Here is a 26553-nt window from a genome sequence, read left to right as displayed (position 1 = left end):
ATTATGTGATTCATAACGTAAATTAAATAAATGTATTTTCACTATAAATGGAAGAGAACTAACTAAGCGCAAAAACATGATTAATCCTGATTAATCATAGGTTCGCAGTTTGTTTCAAACTTCTAAGACAGTACAAATTTAAATGAATTTTTGAGACTTTCAAATCAACTATGATTTAATTTCAAGTGACACTAGTATATCACATTTAATATTCTAAAAAATAAAGATGATCCATTAAATCTTAGGTTGGCACAGGAATTTTTCATTGGGGTGGGGAGGCCACGAAACAAAATTTTCATATTTTCATGAAATTTAAAAATTTTGATGTATGCATCGTATTAATAACTATTCATTTTAATTCTCGCATTAATAACTATTCGTATATATTTCATCGGTTATTTTTATTATAAATTTATTTAAAAATAATAATTTTGAGTTGTACGTTATGCAAATCATTTTACAATTTTACATTATTTCAAATAGCAAAAATATTTGAATAAAATCGGTGAAAAAACTTTTGAGATATCCATTTAAAAATGTATAGTTGAACTTTATTTCTCTATAACTTTCCAACCGATTTCCTTTAAATTTTGCATTTTGTCATTTGAAATTAAATACTTCAAAATTATGTAAAAATCCAGATTCCTTACAATTCAAACATTTTTAAACTGCTGTTAAATAATATAATAAAAAGGTATTTAAAATTATTCTTTACTTGTAATTATTTACGGATAAATGAGTTTTATATTTATGTGCATTATGCTTAAAAAATTATCGAGATTTAGCGAATTATACAAAGAATGAGTCTTAAATTTTGATTGTTCCCCTGCGAAATTAACTGGAATAGAGTACGGATACCCACATATTTTGGCAGTCAAAAATCTAAATTTCTTTTTAAAAAATACCTCTGCTCTACGTAAGAATACTACGTTAGGTAAGAAAGTGCGTTTTCGCATCTGATTTTGTAACTTAAAATATCGGGTTCTCTATATAATCAGCTTATTTAAAGGTAGACTTTCGAACCATTAATATTGAATCTTTGAAGGCGAATAACCGATCATTAAATCAGGAGTTATTAAAGGAGTTCATTTTTTGTGTGCACTGCTTACAGTATAGAGGTGTCTGTGATAATGATGGTATTTTAAATTACACAGTCAGAGTTATGAATGTCTGTGTAGTATTAAGAAAAAAAGAAGTTTTGTTTCATATTAAATCCCACTGATTAATATGAATCTGATCAAAATGAATCCCTTGATTGAAATGACAGCTAATCGGGATATTTTGGTTTTAATAGTTTATGAAATTATTACTGATTCAAAAACAATGGTATTTTTTTATCATAAAATATTTACTGTTCGGCTATATCTTAGAGTAGATATTTAATATTTTTGATAGGTACCTATTTTTGGTTAAAACGCTTTAAGTCCTAAGCACCAGTTCATTCATAAGTCTAGCGCAATCCTTCTCATTTGCCTTAATTCGCTTTTCAATTTTTTTATCACTTTTAATCGTCTTAATTTTGTTTTTAATTTTGATTTAAATTTCGTGGGCTCAAGATTTAGTTGACTTCAACCCATTTTCGGCCAAAGTTGCGCAAACGCATCATTTCAATAAATATTTTTTATTAACATTGCGACGTATTTTTTTTCACTAATTTCATTTTTCTGCTATTATCAAGGGTTCTTAAGACTTCCTAAAATTAACAGTAATTCAATTGGAGTAAATACTTTCTGTTGAGAAATTTTTAAACTTTTAAAGTTCTTTTTAAAACTTAAAACTCTTATTGACGAATGAAATTTTTTGAAAATGTATATTATTCCTTTTAAAATTTATCATTATGTTTTACTTACGGATTAAAGTTGCAAGTCAGTAAATAAAATAAAAAAAATTCATAAAAAAGCAAGCATTCAACTAAATGGTTTGCTCATTGATTTGGTAAATATTGATCATACCCCCCATTTTATTTCTTAAATAAAATAAAAAATTTATACACGACATTTTTTTTGTGTCTTAATGAATGCAATGTAAGTATATTTCAATGAAAATAATACTACATATTATGAAATTTCTATGCTTGGCCTAAAATGGGTTAATTGAATTGAATGTGGTGTTTGTGGTAGGATAAGAAAGATATCTCATTCAATTACAAGAAAACTGCATTTGTTAAATAATCACACAAGTAAACGCTTAATGCATACTTTTCCATTTATTTCAAAGGCAAATTTTCACAATTATTTTTTTGTTAATGCATTTTTTTATTGCTGCTTAAAAACTCTTCTTAATTTTATATTATTTGATAAACTTTTAAATTATAAATATTTACGTTTTTTTAATTTTGAAATTAATGCCCAAATGTGTCTATGTAGTTACTTTACGAGCTTTGTAGGGAATACCGGACAAATGCATGCTAATCATCTTTCGAAAAAGCATAATTGAAGGATATATTGAGCAATTGTATAATACACTCGTTTAACAAAATTTAATTTCAATTGTCTGAAGTAGGGGGTACAACATGCTCTCGATGTGCGACCCGCGGCAGCAGCCTGAGCAAAATGAAAAAAATTTTTTATAGATTTTATTTCTAAATTGTATTTTTATCGCGCAATAAAGTTTTTGGTGTACCCAATTTCAACCAGTGTAGCTTTTCGATTGTTTTTTTTTCCGATGGTTAATGCTGCGGATTTACGCATAGTTTTAAAAATTCCAATATTTTTGACGCCCTTCGTGTGTGCCGATTTCACCGTAAATCCAATGACTTTTCGTAATTATTGCTACCCATTTTCACGCAGTTACGGAAACCGCAATTTTTTTTATGAAATCGAACTAAGTACTAACGTTCTTGAAAGTAATGAAAATGCTTTATTAAAGCTAAATATGCTTTATTATCTATTATTCTTTATTATTAAATGCTTTATAATGAAATGCTTTATTTGCGCAAACTTCATCTCAAATCTGAATGACTTTTGATCCTTTTTTCTGAAATTATCGCGACACATTTCGCATGGGTTTTAAACTTTGGATATTTTTAGCACGATATATTATTATGAACAGCGAATAACGAATCGCTCTTTTAGATAATCATTTTTAACATGGTTTATTTATGACGATTTTATCGCGAATCAAATTATTTACGAATCGTTACTTTGGCAATTATTGCTACACATTTCTTCAAGGTTCAGAAAGTCCCAATACTTTTATACGCTATTGCGACACTTTAATTTTCGAATCAAGCATTTAAACACATCTCTTTTTGACGCGCTATATTTATGCCGATTTCATTGTAAATATAAAGGGATTTTTATAGTTTTTAGGGAAGTTCTTTCTACGACTCTCCCCACGGTTTAAAAAACTCCTGATATTTTTATTACTATTGTTTCAAGGCGCGCGAGTTTTGAATCGTTCATTAAAATAATAACTTAACTGCTCTGTGTCGATTTCAACACAAAAATAAGAACTTTTTCGAACTTTTATTTTATTTTATTTTTTTGGCCGTTAATTCTAAAAGCCACATGAATCGGAACTAATATAAAAGTCACACATCGCAATTCGTATTCACACGATCTAAAAATCGCATTTCGTATTCACATTAACGAGATCTAAAAATTATCCCTTGCGATTTGTATTCACGAGATTCAAAATCACAAATCGCGATTCATATTTTGGCGTTTACAAAATCATACGCTGTTACTGTTATCGATTCCTAAACTCGTTAAGTTATTTGCCTTAAGTTTAATACTGCTCATAATAATAGCTTCTGTCGAAAGACTGTTTTCCAAAAAGAATTTGGCTTGTTCAAAATTAAGGAAAAGTATTTTAACAAAATCATTAAATTTTCACTTAATGGTTCGAAAAAGCTATCACATGATCAAGTAGATAAAACCATCACACTATTTGAAAATTTTGCAATTTGCAGGATAAGCATTAAGAAATTTTTTAAACCATTTTTTTACCTACGTCAGCCATTTTATGCCAATTATGATGATGTGCTGGGAAACGATTTGTATATCATTAAATTTTAACTGTAAAAAAATGTAAACAAGGTAAGTAACATGAAGTAATGTAAATTTTAATTTATTCTTAATACATGAGTATTAATTCTAAATAGTGTTATGTAAAAGCATTGGTCCCAAAAAGTTGTAAACAAGTATCTCGTTAGTTTTTTACTATTAAGGAAATTAGTTCCTTCAAAATTAATGTTTTCTTTCTTTTTTTTCCTTTCTCAACCCTCGCCTCTAATAATTTAGTTAAAATAAATATTTTAAAATTTAAATATATTCCTTAATAAACGTTGAATCTTATTTTGAGCTAAAAGTTGTTTTTATTTTAATTTTAATCATTTTTAACCTTATGAACTTTCTTTAAATTAAAGTATTTAACTTGCATTTTTTTTAATAACTAGAATATTTATTTTCTTGAATTTAATTTTATGAACAAATGCACTTTTGTATTATGTAATGTGATATAAAAAACATGAATTTTCACATTGTTTTTAATTATTTTAATTTGTCTAATTTTTTTCCTGAAAAATTGATTCTGATTGTCTTATATTTTCAAAGTAATCAGTTCTGAAGTTTTTTTTTTAAACGTTCAAAAATATTTGAGTTTATGCCAACATATTACAAAGTTATCTGATGAGAATTTAGTGCCTTGAACAATGATTATATAGAAAACACTACTTACAATTAATAAACAAGTTTGTCTAAGTACTTCGGCTTGCGACCCTTCGTAGGTTAATCTGCTGTCTATGGGGCCCTTCACTCAAAAAGGTTGTGCACCCCTACTAAATATAATTTAAAGATGCTCGTTTGTTATAAAATATATTGAGTGAGGACGTATTTTCAGCTAATTATTTAACAAACATTATTAAGCATTATTTAGTTGAAAGTAACGTAAACGCTCCATTTTTGAATTGCAACAAAGATTTTACAAGATTAAAAGTTTCATTCGCTTCGAAAACCATATTAATAGGAAAATGTTTCAAGCGCTCAAAACAGGAGCCATTTTCTAGACATGCCAAACGTGTATGAAAAGAAACAAAAGTGATTTGAAATATGAAACGAAAAGTTGCCAACGAGAAATGGAAAAAATAAAGATGAGAAATAAAACAAGAAAAAAAAATCACTCTAGCCGAAAGAGATAAAAAAAAATCCACAGAACAAGAAAAACCGTAGTGGCCGAGAAGAGCAAATCAAGGTAAAATGCATTTCCACTCGTTATGGAGAGGTGGTGAGGATCTGATATCTTTAACAGGGGAATAAGTATTAATTTTTATTTTATTTTATAACCACCGTTGAACAGCGGACCCAATTTTTGGGTTTACGACTACTAATGTTCAACTACGTAGCCTTGGTATCTTAAACCCAATCCAGAAAACGAGAACTCCTGCATAAAATATTCGGAGAAACTTTGTGAGGCTACTAACCCTCGTTTGCGTTACATGGAGAGGAAGACCACCGAGAACCTCCCACTGTTAGCCTGACTCATGATCCGTCTACCACTGAAGATATTTCACATCAGCACTGTGGTCGGTGGAAAGCCAGATGATTAATTCGTATCGACCAGTCATCGCTGGAATTCGAACCCTGCTCACGTCCATTGGAAGGTGTTGAGCGATCGCAGCTCAAGCATTCATTTGAATAAAACAAGATTTCAGGGCATCAAAATGAGCTGCTGATGTGACAGTGGAAATAATTTTGACATCGAAATTTAATTTATACACATAATTTCCACACTTTGCAGCAATTGGTGATTTTTTGATAACGGACTATCGTATTCCTTAAGTCTAAATTTTAAAGGGCGTCTGGTTCCGATGTAGCCAATGTCACGCTGACAATGAATGTAGTCTATGCCCCCAGTGATCATTAAAGCTAATATGATCTTTAAGAGACCTAAATTTGGTATTTGTTACCTAAAAAGGACTTTAAAATCTTAGTTGTTATGTTACTTAGTTAGATGTTAATTTCTTAGGTTAAGTAAAGTTAGAAGATTGTAAAAGTTAAGTGTGTGCAAATCGGAAGTATGAAACGCAGAAATATTCTGACAATTAGAATTAATATGAGATGTTAAAACGCTTATGATAAACAGAGGTGGAAAAATGATCATGTTATCTTTTTTGTTCTCTTTTGGCTACTGTGGTTTTTTCTAGTTTTGTATCTTCCCTTTATTTATTTCACTTTTAAATAGGAGCTCTTAGTTTTATATTTCAAACCATATTTGTTTCTTCTGATTCACGTCTTGGAAATGGGCGCCTGTTTATGAGCGCTTGAAACCTGTATACTGTTTTTTCTTGTTTGAGTATTTTTTGAAACGAACAAAGTTTTCAATCGGATAATAGGTTAATGCTTTAGTTTCTTGAGATTATTTATTTAATGTAATAAGAAATGTTTAATTTTTTGATAGACAATGATAAAAATTTACGTTTAATTTTTAAAATCGAAAATAAGTAAATTTTGGGATTAGAAATGAAATCCTGCATGTATATTCAATTATATTTTATTTGATAAATCAATTTGCTTCCCAATGCAAATATTACATGCAAAGTATAAATACAAATATTGAATTAATAAAATATATTTTTTACCTCCAAATGAATCAATTCATTTTAAATGTTTAGTATCTGATGAGATGTCACATTTATTAAAGAAAAAGATAAATTAATCAAAATATATAATGTGAATAATAACTATTACAGGTAAATATTAAAACGCATAATGAAAAAAACAGTTTCAGTTGAAATATTTAATAAAAAAATCAAATGAAGGAAACTCCCATAAGAAAAAGATTTCAAACTAAAGATTTGAATTGGAAATGTTAAAGTTTACATTTAAAAGGTAAAAATAAATGATCTCTTTACAATGACCGAAAAAAATACGGACAGAATAGTTTTATGTTTTTAAAAAGTTAATAGATCTGTAGTTCTAGAAATTCTAGATGATTATCAATCAGATCAAATTATTAGCGTAAATCGAGCAAAGAATTAATTCCTCCTAAATTTTGAAAGGCCATAGATGGAAGTAAAAAAAAAAAACTAATCCAAAGCAATATTGACAATAACTCTGACAATTTATCGAAGTAAACAAGATATAATGTAATATGGGCCGGCTTCTGAATAAAAGGGTGGTCGATAAAATTACATTTTCTTTGTAGTTAATTACAACTACTTTATTACAATTGTAGTTAACTCTAACTACTTTTTTTAAAAATATATTTACTACTTCAATACTTTTCGCAGACATACGTACGTTACTGATTAGCATAATTCCCATAAATGTTTAAAATGTTTTGGAATAAAAAATTAACCTGCATGAGAAGTTATTAAGAAATGGTAATTCATCTTTTACATGAGATAATTTTTTATTCTAAAGTACTTATGACGAATTTATTTTTTTTAGCCTTTGAACTCTAAGTTATTCTTGACAGTGAATATTTAATTAAGGAAATGATAAGAAATCGTGAAATATCGTGAAATGGAACACCCTGAATAACTTTATATCTAATGATCGGATCTTCACGTTCTAGGACTCAATCTTAATAATTCGATTTCCAATTATTCCTTTGCTTACAAGATTTACAATGATAATGAACGAAATAATTTAAGAACATGAAAAATTAACGTTTGCCCACAAAAATAAAAAAGGAAACTTGCTTTGGAACATCAAACGAAGCAATTTTCAGGGGATAGAGCGTTCACCCTTTCAATGAGATGAACAGGGTTGGAATCCCAGCGATGGCTGGTCGATGCGAATTCCGTATCCGGCTTGCACTGACCACAAGGCTGATGCAAAATATCAGCAATGGTAGACGGATCATGGGTTAGAGTCCCCTTGCCGTCAGGCTAACCGTGGGAGATTTTCGTGGTTTTTCAGCTTTATGTAACGCAAATGCGGGTCAGTTCCACCAAAAAGTCCCCCATGATGGAAATTTCCACCATACAAAAGTTCCCTTGCCTTTTGGATCGGGTTCAAAATTAGAAAAGCTACGGTATTGAGCATTAGTAAATCCAAAAAAAATTTATTTGGCTGTTCAACGACGAATATGAAATAAACTTAAAAATACTTTTGCCAGAAATCGCAACAAACTGTTTTTTTTCCTTCTTTTTTTCTCTATCGCTCTTCACGCTATAACTTCCGCTTTTAAGAAGTAGTGCACTACACTACAAACTACGAAAATAAAGTATCGACTACAGTAGTTTCGCTACTTGTAGCTCGCTTTTTCCGACCACTGAGGGTGCATTATTTTGATTTTCTTACCTTTTTGATGAATTTTTAAAGGAAAAGAAAAATTGCTGATTGATGCAACGGTGATCAAAGGAATGGATTCGCAATTCAGGTTGTAAACATACATAGTTGGGTACGCTGCTTATTTCCAACCGCTATTTTATTCTTTCTTTCTTTTGAACTACCATGTTAAAATTTCAATGTTAAAATGTGTTAGCAGATTTAACTAAAATGGGAGATATAAATGTATTTTCAACGAAAAATCTTAACAGTAGAGTACTGCTTATTAATTGTGTAAAAATACAGAACAAACCAACGATAAAAAAAAATTAAAAAAAAACTTCTGTTCCACAATGCTTCACTATAGCTCATTCACCGAGAGTTGGCACTTGTCTCCACCTTCATCACGTGGTATGCAATGGTACTTTTTTGCTATTTTTGAGAAAAGTTTATGAGCAATCCTGAACAAGGTTGCTATTTAATTTTATAATCGCCTTTGAACAGCCGACCCAATTCTATGGGTTTACGACTGTTAATGTTCAACTCTGTAGCAGGGTTCGTTGATTTAAATCAGCTTGATTTAAATCACGATTTAAATCATGATTAAAATCAAATGATTTTTTTAAAAAAATCATTGATTTAAATCAATTGATTTATATATATATATTATATTGATTTTAAAAGTTAAAAAACAGTGCTTTAAATTATTGATACTTTTATTATTTTCTTTTCTTAGTTTTAAAATTTACTTTAAATAAATTGCTGCATTAATTAATTTTAGTTAACAAAATTACTTTCTTTCTTGGTGTGTGTTAAACACATTTGAAATTACATGTTTAAAAATCTTTTGATTCTTAACATTGAAAGTACAAATTAAAGTAAATATTTAATGCTGTCTTAATATAGACTTGCATAGCTACAGAAAGTAAATAAACATGATTTTTTTTCAAAAAGAAAAAAAGCAAATGTTAATTAAAATTCTACCTTTTGATTAAAAAAGCATGGAATTCTAATCTACATTATAGTTTATTGATGGAAATTTCTATATTTCTAAAGCTTGAGGCTATATTAAAAAGAAATTACCTTAATATGCCAAAAATAGAAAGAAAAAAAAGCTGAGTTCAGATATTTTTTTCCTGATATAGTGTCATTCTTCCCTTTCAAAGTCTATTTGAAGCAGAAGGGTTATTCACTGGTATTTTTTTTTTCTCAAAATATGTTCACGGTATCTTTGAAATTATCAGATTTTCTTTTGTGAAAAAAATTTCCAATGAGTACATAGATTTTTTAAAAATGTTATTTAGCTTAACTTATGTATTTTGATATAGAATTAAAAATGAATATTTTAACATAAAAATATATAGATTGAATATTTATTTTTTGATGAATGACAACATTTATAAACACAATCTGTTGCATTTATTTTGCCATTTTATAAATCAAGAGAAAAAAAAGAGATCACAATTTTAAATTAAAATTATGGTGTGCTAATTGAAACTTTGTGTTACTAGTTAAAGTAGTATTCTTTAAATTATCTTTTTCATCTTGTCTTTTAATTTCAATCATGCCTTTGTATTAAAATGGTCGCTATGCATTATAATGAAAAATTATTTTAATAAGTTAGAGCTTCTAAAATATTGTTATAATATAGTTTTAATATTAATTTAATTTTGATGAAACATTTATAAAGTTTTTTTAATCATAAATTAAAGCTCTTATAGTGTATATGAATAAAAATCAAAAAAATCTGATTTAAATCAAAAAAATCCGATTTAAATCAAAATAATCAGATTTTTTTGATTTTTTTTAAAAAAATCAAAAAAATCACGAACCCTGCTCTGTAGTCTTGTAATATTGAATCCAATCCAGAAGACAAGGGAACTGCTGGATCATATACTGGAGGAAATTTGCCTTCGTGGAGGACTTTTTGGTGGAACTCTCTCGCATTTGCATTACATGGAGAGAGAAACCAAGAAAACTTCCCACGGTTAGCATGACGCAAGAGGACTCTAACCCATGATCAGTCTACCATTGAGGATATTTCACGTCAGCACTGTGGTCAGTGCAAGCCGGATGCGGAATTCGTATCGACTGGGATTTGAACCCGGTTCGCCTCATTGGAAGGCGAACGCTCTATCCCCAGAACCATCGCTGCTCAGGGTTGCTATTTGGCGCGTTACGGCAAAAATATTTATTTCTCAAACTTCATGTTCATTTTTTTTAACATTAAATATTTCCTAAATTTGATATTTCGCGCCATTTTTTTAACGATATTTCTCTCTTTTGAGTGAATAGTTTGTCTTTTTTTGAGACATTTTTCTGTGAAAACAGCAGTTTTTAAATTTAAAATATATTTTAATTAGCTAGAGAAACGAAAGCTGTAATAGCATATGATAAAGCGAAGTAAGTGACTGAAAAAGAATTAACTGTTTGTGTTTGACTTGCATTAAAGGTTGTCTCAATTTCAAGCACGGAGATGCTTCTCTTCTTACTCCCGCGCTGAAATGAACTCTGCTTCCGAGATGGTGGAGCCAAGTGTCAACTCCTGAAGAGTGAACTATATTCCTAGTATTGGTTAAGAGGAGAGGATGGTCCAAACTCGTTTCAAAAACCTCTGCTGCTCTACCCCCTAAATGTTGTTTTCTCCTTTATACACAAGAAGGCACCTAACATTGGGGAACTTGTTTACATCATGTCAATGAAAGCTAGAGTTCTTTCCCTATGTATATTCTTTGATACAACTACTCGTTCAGATTATTGAAATAGTTTATTTTCATGACATTGTTTTATATAATTTAAATTACTAAAAATGAACTCAATCTTTTTCCTAAATGTTTTTTTTTTAAATTTATTGTGATACTTTACACTTTTACCGATTGACTTATTGGACGGAAGATACTTTTATATAATAATAAATAAATGGATTTTAGAAAATTATTTTTAATTTCTAATGCAAAAAAGAGAAAAAAAATCAACATTTTTATTTTTTTTAAATAGTTTTTAATTTTTTTACAGGTTATCAACAGAAGTTTAGAAAGACTATATGCGAGGATGATTCCATGTCCACACATACCAATGATTGGAGTTCTTTCTAAATGAGCGGTAATTCCAATATTCTTGGCTCCTTAAATAACCATTAGTTTATCATTTACCACTTGGTAGATCGTGTGACACTGTTGATGAAAAACTACGCGGTACTTTTCTTTTTACAGACAAAATTGAGTTTTAATTCATCTAAAAAATCAACGACATATATTTCTAAAATTATTATTTGCATTTTTGTCGAGGATAAAAGATTTTTCTTTAAGAAATAAGGACGTAATTTTTGCAAGTAGTATATCGAAATTTTTAACTGTGTTATAGTGATAGTACAGGGAGTTACATAGCATAGAGGGAGTTACGTTTAGTAACCCTCACCCTCGGTAGTGTTAACATATCTCGGAAGTAATTTTTAACATAATAAAGTGTTTTCTTTTAAACATGTTGGTGTAAGGTCATAAGATAACATTTTTTTTTTAATTTCCTGATAAAGGAGTAATGAAATATTCACGAAAGTTTGAATGCTAAAAATGAGAGGAAAATTCACAAGTATTTGGCCCAGAATTTGCATATTAGAAAATATCTGCACTTAAAGCGACAATGAACTTTCAAAAAAATTTTTAGAAATTCTCAAGGGAATTTGAAATTTTTAGTATATTGAAATTCTCAGTATATATCTATATTGTAAAAACAATTTATATACAAAATTTCAAAAAAATATTTCAAAATTTCCGAAATTAAAAAAAACACGTCTGAAATTTTGTTAAAATGACAAAATTCCTTTAAAATATTACATATTAGGTAATATAAAAAATTGTTGGGAGTACTTTTTTTTAATTTTATTATTGAAACAAATAACAGAAAAAAAGCAATAAAAAGAACATCATTTTTAAAAAAAAATCATCTTACCGCTATAAAATATCATGTATAAAAATAATACTATTTACTTAATTCAAGAAACTTTTCCAACGAAATGTTAATAATATTCATAAATATATAGCATCAAATTCTCAGGTTAATAGAATAAAAATTCATTTCGCGGGAGGAGTTTGAAATTTGTAAATTTGTCAAAAAAGACATTTTGAGAAAAATGACTTTTACTACTTTTTCATTGCAAGGCGCCAAAGGGGCGTGGTCAAACCAGAAATGTCCATGACTTCAATTTTGCTCTAATTCAAGATTTTTTTTTTCTAATGTTCAGTTAAATGCCTATGTTTCGAAAATATAAAAAGTGAAAAATAAATTTTCTTGGCAAATTTTTGCTTATTTGAAAGTTCCTTGTCACCTTAACTGCTTATTTTGAATGTAATATAAAAATAAATTTTTATCACACGAGACATTAACAAATTTAATCAAATTTGATGCATGCGTACAGACTTTTGCACCATACTTCAATGCTTAAGAGTTTGAGAACTTTTTATTGTAGTGCATATGACTCTCCAAATAAGCTTATTTATTCAACACAAGCAACACTTCAAAAACTTTTTCTTTTCATTGGTAAATTTTGTTCTTAAACTAAATTACAGATTTGAGATAGATAAAATGAAATAAAAAGAATAACCAAATTTATCAAGGCAATTCATTGTATTAAAAAGAAAGAAAGATTGTGCTAGGGAATTAACAGAATTCTGGAAGGAGAGAGTAGTAAAGCACGACCCTCATCGCCTCCTATAGTTCCTACGTCACAGCTACGGAGAAAATCAGTTGTTAGGATTTTTCTCAAGCAGGCGTTGCTATATCTGTCAGACTTTCTTGCGTAACAAGCAAAAATCTCTTTTACAGTGGATATATCAATTGCAACCTCTTTATAAAAACTAATTATTATTATTCGATACATCAGATCCGTTAGAGAAATTGAATCTTGGAAATTATTTACTCCAAATATCCTTGAAAATCATCGAATGTGAGGTAAAAGTCACGAAAATATTCGTGATCGGTAAACGCACTGGTCCTGCACATTTTAATTAATAACTTATAACCGTTGTTGAACAGCCAACCAGATTTTTTTTCTTTTTTTTTGGGGGGGGGCGGGTTACGACTACTAATATTCAACTCCGTAGCCTTGTAATTTTGAAACTAATACAGAAGACAAGGGAACTCCTGTATAAAGTATTGGGAGAAAATGTACTATCTTGGAGGGCTTTTTTGGTGAAACTAACCAGCATTTGCGTTACATGGGGAGGAAAAACACGAAAACCTCTCACGGTTAGCCTGACTGCAAGGGGATATAACATTTATATTTCTTTAATGAAATTTATATCAAATACCATATAGCGATCTAATTTCAGAATAATCGATCCCTTAGCAATATTTTTTATTTCACTTTATAACCTTCTTTGAACAGCAGACCTAATTTTAACTTCACGTCTACTAATGCTCAGCTTCGTGGCCTTGTAATTTTGAACACAATCCAGAAGACAAAGGAACTCCTGGATCAAGTATTGGGAGAAATTTGCCTTCATGGAGGTCTTTTTGATGGAACTAACTCGCATGTACGTTACATGGGGAGGAAAAACACGAAAAGCTCCCACGGTTAGCTTGACGGCAAGGGGACTCTAACCCATGATCCGACTACCACCGAAGATAATTTACGCCAGCACTGCGGCATAAAATATCGGTGAAAACTAACCGATCTGCGCAAGCCGGATGCGGAATTCGTATCGACCAGCCGGATGCGGAATTCGTATCGACCAGCCGTCGCTGGGATTCGAACCCGATTTACCTCATTGGAAGGCGATCGTTCAATCCCCTAAGCCATCACGGCTGAAATAAAGTATTATGAAAATTTTTAAAAAGCAACTTTTCTATGCACTAAAAATTTATATTACGCACAACTTATAAAAATTGAGATTACAGAGTCTCGGCTGATTTTTTAAGGTATTATGTTAATTTGATATAAAGTTCGTCTTAAAATATGTTGCAAAAATATTTTATAAAATCTTTAAAGGAAGCAGATGAACGTTGGTGGGCTTTTTGCTTCATCAGCTTTTTGTTGGCTATCGTTCAAAATAATGGTTATAGTCAAAACAAGTTTTAGCTAAATTCTAGAAAACACACGAGAGAAATTGTTAGCACACGCTACAAAAATTTCGGTCTGTACATGTTTTGACCGCTTTATGATTTAGAAAGATAAAAGTTTGAATTTGAACTCAAAATCAAACCGTTTTGACTATATCTAACAAAAAGAGAAGGTCATAAAAGGTTTTCACTCATTTTCGACCAAACAACCACGTGTTTAAATTTTTCTCCAAATATTACAGTTAATAGTGAATCGTTAACCTAACAATTTTTGTTGTTACAAATGCCAAAAAGTTACGGCAAAACATTCTGTATCCAACTTCAGATAAATGGATTATGTTTGAGAATTAAAAATTTTGATTTGAAGCAACATTTGAAATCATTCTGCGATATGTAAGCACACCGAGGAAAATCTTTATCCAGCTAAACTTTTTCCTCAGTTAACCCTTAGAAAAAAAGTTACGGTTGTAGCAAGTTCTAGAGAACTTTTGATCAAATAAACCAGAGAACATATTACACATCGGCATCTGGAACTATACCTAACAGCAAAAGAAAATCTACACAATCCTGTATGTCATATTTTTACGTGTTTTCCTTTTTTAATCAATCAGATGCAGGAGCTAAGTGAACGAAATACATATATATGGTTAGTGCTGAAATCACGTTTAAAATAAGCTGTTACATTGAAGATAATCTGGTGCAGCCATCTTGTGTGTAATAGAAGAATTTAAAAAAATTCGGGCACCACAGACGGATATGTTTAAACCTTTTTGGTGCTTTACTTTTGAACGCTCTATCCCGGAAGTATCACGGGCACGAGAAATGGGAGACGAAAGCTCACCCTTTGATTTTGAAGGGAAAGAGGGGGAAGGGGCTTTGACCTAGAAACCACAAGTTTGGATTTTGGTCAAAAGGTCAGTTTGGTCTAAAGATCAGTCCATTTTATAGTAAATCGTAAACGCACGTTATCCCATTAAAAATACCGTTTGCCTAACCGCTAAAAAGTTTTATATCCAAAATCAGTTTTAGCTCATTTTTGACCCAGAAATCACGAATGAATTATGCCTCAAAATGTTAAGCTTAGTATAGGATATCGTTAACCCATCAAACCGTTTCTCCAAAAATTTTAATTTGGCCCATTCGCCAAAAAATAGTATGCCTAAAAAAATCTTACAGAATTTCTGCCCACGACGCCACAAATTTGAGTTATGCCCTAAAACGTTAGCCCGTTGTATAAAATCGCTTTAAAAATAAAAATAAAAAATATAAAAATTAGAGCCAAAATAGCTTTTAGTTTCTTTAAAAAAAATATGACACTTTGAAAGAAAGCTAAATTTTCTCCTCGTTGTACCATTCCGTAATCCCATGTTTGTGCACAAAAGTGTTTCGTCACCGAATTAACACAGCTAATTTTTCAACCACATTTACAAATTTAATTTACAATTATTAACCTATTGAGCCTCTCATGTTTACCCACTAAAGAGTTTTTCTCAGCCAACCCTCTCCCCCCCCCCAAAAAAAAAAGAAAGCTACGTCAAAAACTGGTTTTCAACAACAACAACAAAAATCAGAAGTTAGAGTTTGTGTCTCAAAACGTTAGGCTATTGTAGGAAATCGTGAGCTCACTTTCGATCACCAAAACTTTTCAAAACTAAAATAAGTTTTAGCTAATTATTGATTAAAAACTGAAACTTTTAACGTTGCCTTTAAAGTTTAGTCAATATTAAGACAGTAAATTTCCACGGTAGATGATAACCTATTGAAAAACAATAATGGCCAAACTAGCATTTTGTACACATTTGATTAATCTAAGCATGTTTTTTTTATTTAAAATATTAAACCAGTGCCGAATTATACACCCAATTAGGAAAATCTTTAGCCCACTTAAACATTACAACGAAGAAAGTTGACTGAAATTTTACCAAGAAACGAAACATTTCCATTCTACCATGGTTAATCCATGCTCGGAAATCGTTACCCCACCTTCTAAAAAATAATGATTAAGACAAATATTAGCTACTTTATGACCTGCAAACAAGCTCGAATTCGACCCTCTAAACCTTAACCCATAAAAAAAATTTTAATCCTGCTTTGAAACATCCACCAAGATAGGCTACAAAGCAAGTAAAAAGACTTGTCTTAATTTTGTTCCCCCCCCCCAAAAAAAATCGTTAACTTTTCCACCAAAAAGTAATTATGGCCAAATAAAGTTTAAGCTTAATTTTTTTACCTGGAAAACACTATTAAAATTTTCATCTAAACAATTGCTCTTTGTTTCTTCATAGTTATTCCATACCGCAAAAAAATGGAAATAGTTTAAACTTATTTTTTCTCAAAAAACTAAGAATTAGAATTTTTCCTGCTGACGTTAGACTTTTATAGGAAATCGTTAACCCACCCAATTTTTGTTAGCCTGTCAGACAAAAATCGAAAATTCTAATCAAAATATAGTGAGAACTTAATCTATATCTCTTTCGAGTTATCCTCTTTCTCAATTTCTTTAGGGAATTTCTAAAATTGTGCGCTTTGAAATACTTATTACAATATTTGATTTCTAACTATTTCCCTTGCTATTCCAGGTTTTGGCCTTTAGTTTCGTAAGAGGGAAGATAAAGCCACTGATAGCAACTAAAATAGGACTATTTGCTGCTAAGTTCGAGGTAAGGCGACTATAGCTATTATTTTTACAAAAAAAAATTAGCTCAAAAGTGACAATTTTTAAAAAAATTACAACTTTATAAAAAGATTTATTTAAGAAAAACTGTTGCCAAATTAATAATTTGCCCCTTAATTTATCAAATTTATATATAAATATCAAATTTCGAAAAATCATCTGGAAATGACGGAAAAGCAAACACTCAAATTCCAAATTGCGTCTCGTAATAATATCCAATCATACATCAAAATATCGGAAATGAAACGAAACAGAATGGACAAAAACAATCAAGATGTGCTGCTAAGGAAATATGAAAGCGTCGAGGATGAAATCGGTGCATTATGGGTAAAGAAAAAAAGTGATTTATTAAATGTGATATTTTGACCTTGAACCTATTTTTTGTACCTATTTTTGAAAATGACCAAAAATAGATTAAAAAAAAAGTGGGTTTTTCAATGAAACTGTCGCGCGTTGAGTGTGTGAAAATCGCGTATCATAACATCATATTCAAAATGCTGAAATTTCTTAAACTGCATTGAAATAACCAAAAAGCAACCAAAAATAAACATTGCTTTCCAGGGAGTCGGGGTGAAAAGACAAATTATTTTTTTTATATTACGCATGTGTATACAATGTGAGGGTTATAGGTAAGAAGGTGATAGAACACAACTATACAAACACGAATCACTCTACAATCCTTGATCGTAAATCGCTAGAGAACGAAACATGTTGTGTCACGAAAGGATGGGAAACAAGATAGGCAGAGACTGGAATGGTAAAAAACCTATAAAATAAAGAAAAGTATTCTTAACAAAATGAAATTAAACGGTAAGACCCCCATCATGAGAACTGCTCTAACTTGCAACCGACAACATTAACGCAGGGATTAGCGAAAACACCATTTAAGTCAAAATTTTTGATAGTTTTTCATTGATGCACTAACATTGCCTTTGTGTTGATGATCAATAATTCCATCATGAAACATTATACTTTTTATGGTAACTAACATAAGTAACCATCACCTCAATGTGACTGATTTATGATGATCCAACATAAGAATAACAACTTGTTTGGATCGTTTGTTCAGGTTGAACCAGCACGAATTTCCATCATAGTATCTTAGAAATCAAATGCTAGAGCGACCACTATCATCCCAATGTAGGAATTCAGATTAATTTATGATGGTCCAATATTAAAAAACACAAATTGGTTTGATGGTATATTACTGAGAACCAACAAGAATTCCCATCATGAAAATGTACAGTTGGAACCATCGAGGATCATCATGGATTGTTGTTTCATGAGAGTAAAACTTCTCTTGATGGTTCACCATCATAAATTTAAGTAGCATTTTTTCATCATGGATTGATGGAAGCTTGTGGGCATATCAAAAACCATGAACACATAATAAAAAATATTGGATGATGGTAACCATCATGAGTCGCACTGAAACCAACATAAACCATCAAAAAAATTTGATGGAACCATCAAGAATTTAGACTTGGGTATGCATTTCTCTTGTGGTGTCAGCAGCTACTGATATCAGAGGAAACAAGGACTTCAACAAAATCCATGGGACCATCGTCGTAGATGAGGCTCACTTCTTATGACGCTAGAAAAAAAAGTGCGCAAATGACAAATCAGGTATCAACCAGTTGATTGGACCACCACGACCTATTCGTCATCTCCAATACATGATATCTAAGGCGTTACGCACATCTACCATATAATCAGGAGTCCCGTCGTATTGAAAGCACATGCGTTGTTTGATTTGTAACTGAACGCAAGTAAATAGTTCCGCTAACACCTCTCGCAAATACACAAGGTATGAATCTCTCTCCAGGCGTGTTTGCAGTAGGTACGGCCCAATCAGATGATCGTACACCATTCCGCCAAACATTTAGCCTGAAAACATTGTTGGAACAGACTTGGACGCAATATGTGCGGGCTCTCAGTTGCCCAATCATGATAGCTGTAGATATTTGAAATACCATAGCATGTAAATGTCCATTCCTCAGTGAACAACACTTGTGCACAACGACTTGGGGTCCACAGACATCTGCTGGAGAAACCACGTGGTAAAATTGATCAGTGCCTGATAATCTAGGCCCTGAACTCTCTGCGCATGGTAGAGATGTATTCCTTGATCTCGTAGTATTCGCCACAACGTATTGCGGGAAACATAAACGGCCTGAGACATTTGCCTCGTGCTAGATTCAGTCCTCGCACTGATACGATGCGCAATCGGGTCCGTTACAGATCTTAGAGCTTCTCTTGCAATGTCGTCTGCAGTTCCGTACATGAAATGAATATCTGCCTTCTCCTAATTCGAGTCAGCATTCATCTGATCGGAGATCCACAGAGCAATTAAAAATAGTTACTCTGTCATGCAATTTTATAACCGACATTGAACAGCCAACCCAATTTTTGGGTTCACGACTACTAATGTTCAACTCAGTAGCCTTTTAATTTTGAATTCAATCTAGAAGATAAGGGATTTCAAGGAGCAAGTATTGGCAGAAATGTGTCTTCGTGGACGGCTTTTGGATGAAACTAACCGTATTTGCGTTACATGAAGTGGAAAACCACGAAAACCTCCCACAGTTAGCGTGATGGCAAAGTGACTCTAACCCGTGATCCGTTTATCACTGAGGATTTTTTAAGTCAATACTGTGGTCTGTGCAACGCGGATGAGGCTTTGATATCTATCAGCCACTGCTGGGATTCGAACCCGGTTCACATCATTGAAAAGCGAGCGCTCTATCCCCTGAGCCATGACGGCTCTTTGCCGAGCAATTGAAAATACAACGATTGATTCCGAGAAAAGTGGATAGACAACTGTTTTTTTCTATTTTCAATGCTATGAAAGCTAAAATAGAAAGCCAAAAAACTGATATATATTGTTCTGGCGATAAGAAGTTTACTATGTTATGTAGTTCCTGTTGCAAAGATATTTTAACGAAGACCCCAACAACTCGGCTAGAGGTTTTTTAAAGTTACATGCAGGATACTGGACGTGGCAGGTATCTAAGAACGCCATCTGTAACGGTGACGAAATTGTGCATCGTATCAACGCGAGAACTGAATCTTGCGAGAACTGAATCTTGCACGCGGGAAATATCTCAGCTCATTTACGTTTCCCTTAATGATAATAATGGCAAGGTTCTGCTTAATAACCATACATTGATTCCAAATGCATAAAATTCTAAGTTTGATTATTTTTGACTGCATGACAGTACTGTGAACAGCCTTCTTATGGATCGCTGGGAGGCTCGCTCTAGTGAGTTGCGACTTACGTTCGAACCATATATTCTACTAGGATTTACAGTTCTGTTCTGTTTAGTTCTGTTCTATCCTCTCCTAACGTAAGTACCATGAGTTTTGGGACATCTGTATATAAAGGAACATAATCAAGATTAACGAACATACGAAGGGAATCTTTTATACCAAGCTCAAACTGGTCAGCGCTTGACACACTTTTCAAATAATGGACCCTATTATTACTTTTTATGTAATTTTTTTAATTTATGTGCTACTTATATTAATCGAGACAAAGTTGTCTTGAATAATAGAAATAACACATAAATTAAATGGTAAGGTGATATGCAAGGTGAGAAACAAATCCATCCTGTGTTTGAAAGGCTTATCAACAAATTTTACTTGATAAATAGACTTTTTTTTAAGAAACGTTCAATTTGTGAATCTTTGGTGATGCGGCAGAATTCGAATTCTTCTCACACTTGCTTCAATATATCGCTATAAATGGTAGTGGATGTGGCCTTTCATCGTAATCCTGATAAATAATAAACACTTTGATTTAATCTCATAAGAAATCACAGGGATTTAAATCTGGAGATCAAATCAAAATTTTTTCTCAAGCCCCGGAGTGAATTGTGACACAACCTAAAATTCTGTTAATACAATTTAGACTGCTTTTATTAAATTATAGTTCTACTAACGTAACTATTTCTCTAGTAGGGAAGAGTTATGAAGTTAATTGAGGGCCGCTAAGACCCTAAGTTTGTTCCTGAATGTCGTAGTGTGTTGAAAATAAATGAGTTTTTAATACCATGGTATAAAAATTCTTTGATATAGATTTGATTTGAGCACTTAAATTGTTTTGTACCATTATTTTACTAAAGCAACTATTTTTTTATAGGAAAGAGTTATGGTGTCAGTTGAGCTGTATAACGTAGTACAATAAAATACAGGTAAGATAATAATTCTTATGTTTTATTAATTCTGAAATCTTCACCTGTTTTGATCAAAGATTTAAATTTGTCAATGCCTGTTGCTACCAATTTCATTTGCTGCATTTTTTTTTTCAAAAGTGCAACACAAATAGAAAACTACTGCTGCTATAAAAATTTGAATTTTGATTTACAGTGCACTAAAATATATATATATATATATATAGACCACCATAAATAATTTTTGATCTAATGATTGGATCTTCACATTCTATGACTCAATCTAAATTGTTAGGGGTGTTATATCATATATGCTAATTAATTAGTGCAAACGATATTTTAGGTTACGAAAGCAGATACAAAAATGTACTTTCTCTGAATAAACATATCTTTTTCTCGACCGATTCGAATAGATGGTAGCCGCGATCTGCGAAATATGGTTCCAATAGTTTGGGCCCCTCAATGCTAACTTTACTTTATACGTAATTCATATAACTAGGAGGCTTCACCCCCTGTTCGCTGGCTCTCGCCAACCCCCGTAACTGCTCTCGCAGTTAATTTTGGATTGCTTCGCGATCCGATGCTCGCTTTGCTCGAGCATTGGATACGTTCTTAACGTCTAGCTTCTGTATACTTTTTTGAACACTGAAGTTCCGAAAACTTTAACTGCAGAAAATTCTAAACCTGTGCATTTCAATATTAATTTGAAATTGCGAACAATTCACATACTTTTCTTAATCACACTATTCTAAATTTCAGTTGTTGAGAAAAGTCTTTCCCACCAGAGGGCTAAAACCATGTGTTGTAAAACAATATGAAATAGTACTGAAAGCCGGATGTAAAGCATCGGCTTCGATGAAGATAATTTTGTGAGAATTTTTTTGATAATTCGGTGAGAATTCACCCGATTAGACACATGATATGCTCACTACGTGCTCTTGCGCTCCGAGGCCTATCAATTAAAACGTATTAGCGTTTTATATAATATAGATCAGCCATATGATGCTCACTACGTGCTCTTGCGCGCCGAAGCCAATCAATTAAAAATGAAAACTGTTGCCAACGCGAGAAAAGAAATATCATCGGTTTTATTGATACATACGTATTGGCGTTTTATATAATATAGATTTGTTTCTTTGGATTCACATCTAGCAAGTCTTGAAAATGGGTGCTTGTCTTTGAGGGCATGAAACATGTATACTGTTATTTCTTGTTTGAATATTTTTTGAAGCGATCAAAGTTTTAATCGGATAATAGCTAAATGATTTAGTTCCTTGAGACTATTTGTTTAATGTAAAAAAAAATGTTTACATTTTTGATAGGCAATGATAAAAATTACGTTTAATTTTTAAAATAGAAAATAAGTGCAAAAATTTGGGGCTAATAATAAAACCATGAATGTACATTTAAGTCTAATTTATTAAATAAGTCAATTTGTTGCCCAATGTAAATAATACATGCAAAGTATAAATACAAATATTGAATTGATACAAATATATGCTTACCTCCAAATGAATCAATTCATTTTAAATGTTTAGTATCTAATGAGATGTCACAATTTATTTAAAAAAAAAAAAGATAAATTAATCAATGTAAAATGTGAATAAAAACTATTGCAAGTAGATATTAAAACGCATGATTAAAAAATAGTAGTTTCAGTTAAAATATTTAATAATAAAATCAAATAAAAGAAACTCCTTTAAGAAAAAGATCTCAGACTAAAATATTAAATTTTAAACTAAAAAGCTGAAATAATATAGTTCTTTTCAATGATTGATTAAAAGACTGACAGAATGACCGAAAAAAATACCAACAGAATAATTTTATGCTTCTAAAAAATTGATACATCTGTAGTTCTAGAAATTCTAGATGATAAGGCAATTTATTATTAGTGTAAATCGTACAAAGAATTAATTCCTTGTAAATTTTGAAAGGTCATAGATGAAAACGAGTTCAAAGCAATATTGAAAATGACAGTCAAAATTTATCGAAGCAACCAATATTTTTCCATTGAGTAATTTGAGCCGGCTTCTGAGTACACAGTACCGGCTTCTGCGCACAGTGATCGGTAAAGCTACATTTTCTTTATAGTTAATTATAACTATTTTATTACAACTGCAGTTAACTACAACTACTTTATTTTTACCTTTTGAAATATAATTACTACTAGTTTTTGAAGACATACATACTTTACTAGAGAGAATCATTCACTCTAATGTTCAAAATGATTTAGAATTAAAAAAATTGGCTTAGTTATGCATGAGAAGTTATTGAGAAATGTTAATTCATCTTTACATGAAATAGTTATTTATTCTAAAGCATTTTTTACGAATTTATTCTTTTAACCTTTAAACTCTTCTTGACAGTGAATATTTAATTAAGGAAATGATAATAAATCATCTAATATTTGGGATTGAAGGATTAATGCTTTTTGATAGCCCTCTAGAAATGAAGTACAGTGCACAAAATTAAAAAAAAATGGAACTCCCTGAATAACTTTATATTTAATGATCTGATCTTCACTTTCTAGGACTCAATCTTAATGGTTCGATTTCCAATGATTCCTTTGTTTACAAGATTCCCAATAATAATGAACGAAATAAATTAAGAACATGAAAAAATAACTGCTGCAAATAAAAATTTAAAAGAACTTGCTGCTCTGGAGCATCAGACGAAAAAAATGTTTTTTTTTCAGTGATAGAGCTTTCGCCTTCCAATGCTGTGTCCCGGGTTGGAATCTCGAGCTGATTGATACGAATTTCGCATTCGGCTTGCACCAATCACAGTGCTGGCGTAAAATATCCTCATTGGTAGACGGATCATAGGTTAGAGTCCCCTTACCATCAGGCTAACAGTGGGAGATTCTCGTGGTCTTCCTGTCCATGTAACGTAAATGCGGTATAGTTCCACCAAAAAGTCCCCCAAGAAGGAAATTTCTACCAATACTTGATTCAGGAGTTCCCTTGTCTTCTGGATTGGGCTCAAGAATTCAAAGCTACGGTGGTGAACATTATTAGTCGTATACCCAAAAAATTGGGACGGCTGTTCAACGACGGTTATGAAATAAACTTTAAAAGTAGTTGCCAGAAATCACTACAAACTGCTGTTTTTTTGTATCACACTACACGCCACACTACAAACAACGAAAAAAAAGTATCGACTACAGTAGTTTCGCTACTTGTAGCGCTCTACTTCCGACCCATGAGGGTGCATTGTTTTGATTCTCTTATCTCTGTGATGAATTTTCAAAACGAAAGGAAAACTGCTAATTGATGAACCGATGATGAGGCGGATGGATTCGCAATTCAGGTTGTTGGACAACTCTACATGCATAGTTGGGTACGCTGCCTATCTCCAACCGCTATTTTATTAAAATTTCAATGTTAAAATGTGTTTGTACACTTAATTAACATGGGTGATATAGATGCATATTCAAAGAAAAATCTTAATAGTACAGTACTGTTTATCAGTAAAGTAAAAATACAGAACAAACCAACGAGAGAGAAAAAAAAATTTCTTTCCCACAATGCTTCACTATTCCCAGTATTGATTAGGAGGAGAGGAGGGTCCAAATCTACCGGGTCACAAAGTCCTACATGTTCAAATCAGTACCTCTGGGGGTACAGGATTGGAGATCGATCATTCTCTGATTCAGGTCAAAATTACGATCTGCGGATGAATGAATGGATGTATGAATCATAGAGTTGAAATACTGGGTAGAGAGAGTAGAATAACCCCCGACCCGTGGACAAGATAAAGTCACGTGACTGTAGCCCAAACTTGCCGTTCACTGAGACCGCTTCGATTCCCGTCCATTCGTTTAGCATTGCGATCGTCTAATGCAATTAACTGTCTGTCTTTTTAATTCAGAAATAAGAATGGTAAAAAAGTCCTGAGCATTTTGCTGCACGGAGAAGTTTCCTAGGGACTGTCCGATAACTTTTTACAAGAAAGGGCGACATTTTTTTTCACTTTTTCTATTTTAAAATTGATTTTAAAATTTTTCCGATACTCAGTCATGCTCTGATAATCATGTTTTATTTGCTTTAATAATCAATTACGCTCGTTTTTGCTCACTTTTTCTGCATTTGACATAAGTTTTTATTGTTTCTTAAACTTTAAACTTAGAATGTTTAAGTATATTTCAATATATATTCTATTTTTAGCTGAAATAGCTGCAAAGCTTTGTTGGCTTCCTTGGCGAGATACTTTAGCGCCAAGGAACAGTTGAGTAAACTTTCGGTTTTGTTTTAGTTCTCTTTAAATGTCGATATAATTTCTGTATATTCTGAAGATTTTGTATATCTTTACCTCTTGATTACTAAAACCCAATATTTATCTTGTTCTAAAATGTTTCCTTTAAATATATATATTTAAATAAAAAATATGGTACATAAGAAGTTGTGTTTTTTAAATTACATAGGAATGCTTAAGAACCAAATTTTTGTATATTCTTATATGTTAGATGAATAATTAAATTCTATGAAATATTTTTAGTATTTAAATATAAAATAGTGTATAGTAGTTTTAGTGTTAATTTTTAATAAAATTATATAATTCTGTTACTATACATAAAATGAATACAAATTATGTACTATTTAGAAAATAAATTAAGGTATATTTAATATAATCATTAAGTACTTGTTTATCTTCTTTTTATTTAAAAATAGTTGCTTTATTGGAAATACTTTATTTTACTAGTATATTAAAGCGTAGAATTAGTTTGATTTAGTGCAACAAATTTAGAAAACATAACATAGAAGTGGATAAGTTGTATAGGAGTAAATTAGTGCAGTAAATTAGCGCATGTTATGCATTGGTATGGAATAAACTGTTCAGACGACCAAGGCTAACAGCTGGCTGTGGTGCAAAGATTTAGCATCGTGAACCTTTCTTGTAAAATTTCAACTGTTTTTACCTTTATCTAGATTGTATATATTTAATTTGCAGCTGGCTAAAAGATATAGTTTTAAATGCACTTACTATTTTTAAGAAAATTACATTTTTTATGGATGGGCGTTGTAATTTTCTTAATGTCCATAAAATGATTATGGTTCTTTTATTTGTAAAGTAAAATATTTTTAACTGCTACTTTTTAAGATACTGGTTTTCTGTATAAAAATTATTAAATATACATTGACCTATAATAGTTGCATAAATTTACCTCATAAAAAGTTGCATAAATTGCAATTTCTATCACAAATAAAAGTAAGATATTTTAATTATAAGTTCGTCATTAGTTTCAATCTACATTTAGTACAAAGTAAAAATTCTAATTGCTTTCTCTTTTATTTAAGTATTTTTTGTTTAAATTTCGAAAGCTTTTCTACTAGTCTCTTTGTGTGTACAATTTAAACTTCCTAGTAATTTATGGAATTAGATTGTACATGAAATACAAAGTAAAATTTCTAATTAAACTCTTTTATTATTTTCT

The 26553-nt window shown here is 31.1% G+C and overlaps 1 long non-coding RNA gene across 1 annotated transcript in view; it reads left to right on the top strand.

Moving 5' to 3' along the window:
* Positions 1-26553, top strand: part of LOC147801894 (uncharacterized) — a 203963-nt gene that overhangs the window by 158578 nt on the left and 18832 nt on the right. Inside the window, exons 15-17 of the long non-coding RNA XR_015430533.1 lie at positions 11232-11318; positions 16853-16933; positions 21089-21140. This is a non-coding gene — a long non-coding RNA (uncharacterized LOC147801894). The remainder of the gene's footprint in view (positions 1-11231; positions 11319-16852; positions 16934-21088; positions 21141-26553) is intronic.

The sequence above is a fragment of the Parasteatoda tepidariorum genome, chromosome 11 (genome assembly GCF_982258835.1).
Source record: "Parasteatoda tepidariorum strain Cologne lab strain chromosome 11, Ptep-v5.0, whole genome shotgun sequence".
Taxonomy (NCBI): Eukaryota; Metazoa; Arthropoda; class Arachnida; order Araneae; family Theridiidae; genus Parasteatoda; species Parasteatoda tepidariorum.
This window is presented reverse-complemented; position numbering and strand designations above follow the sequence as displayed.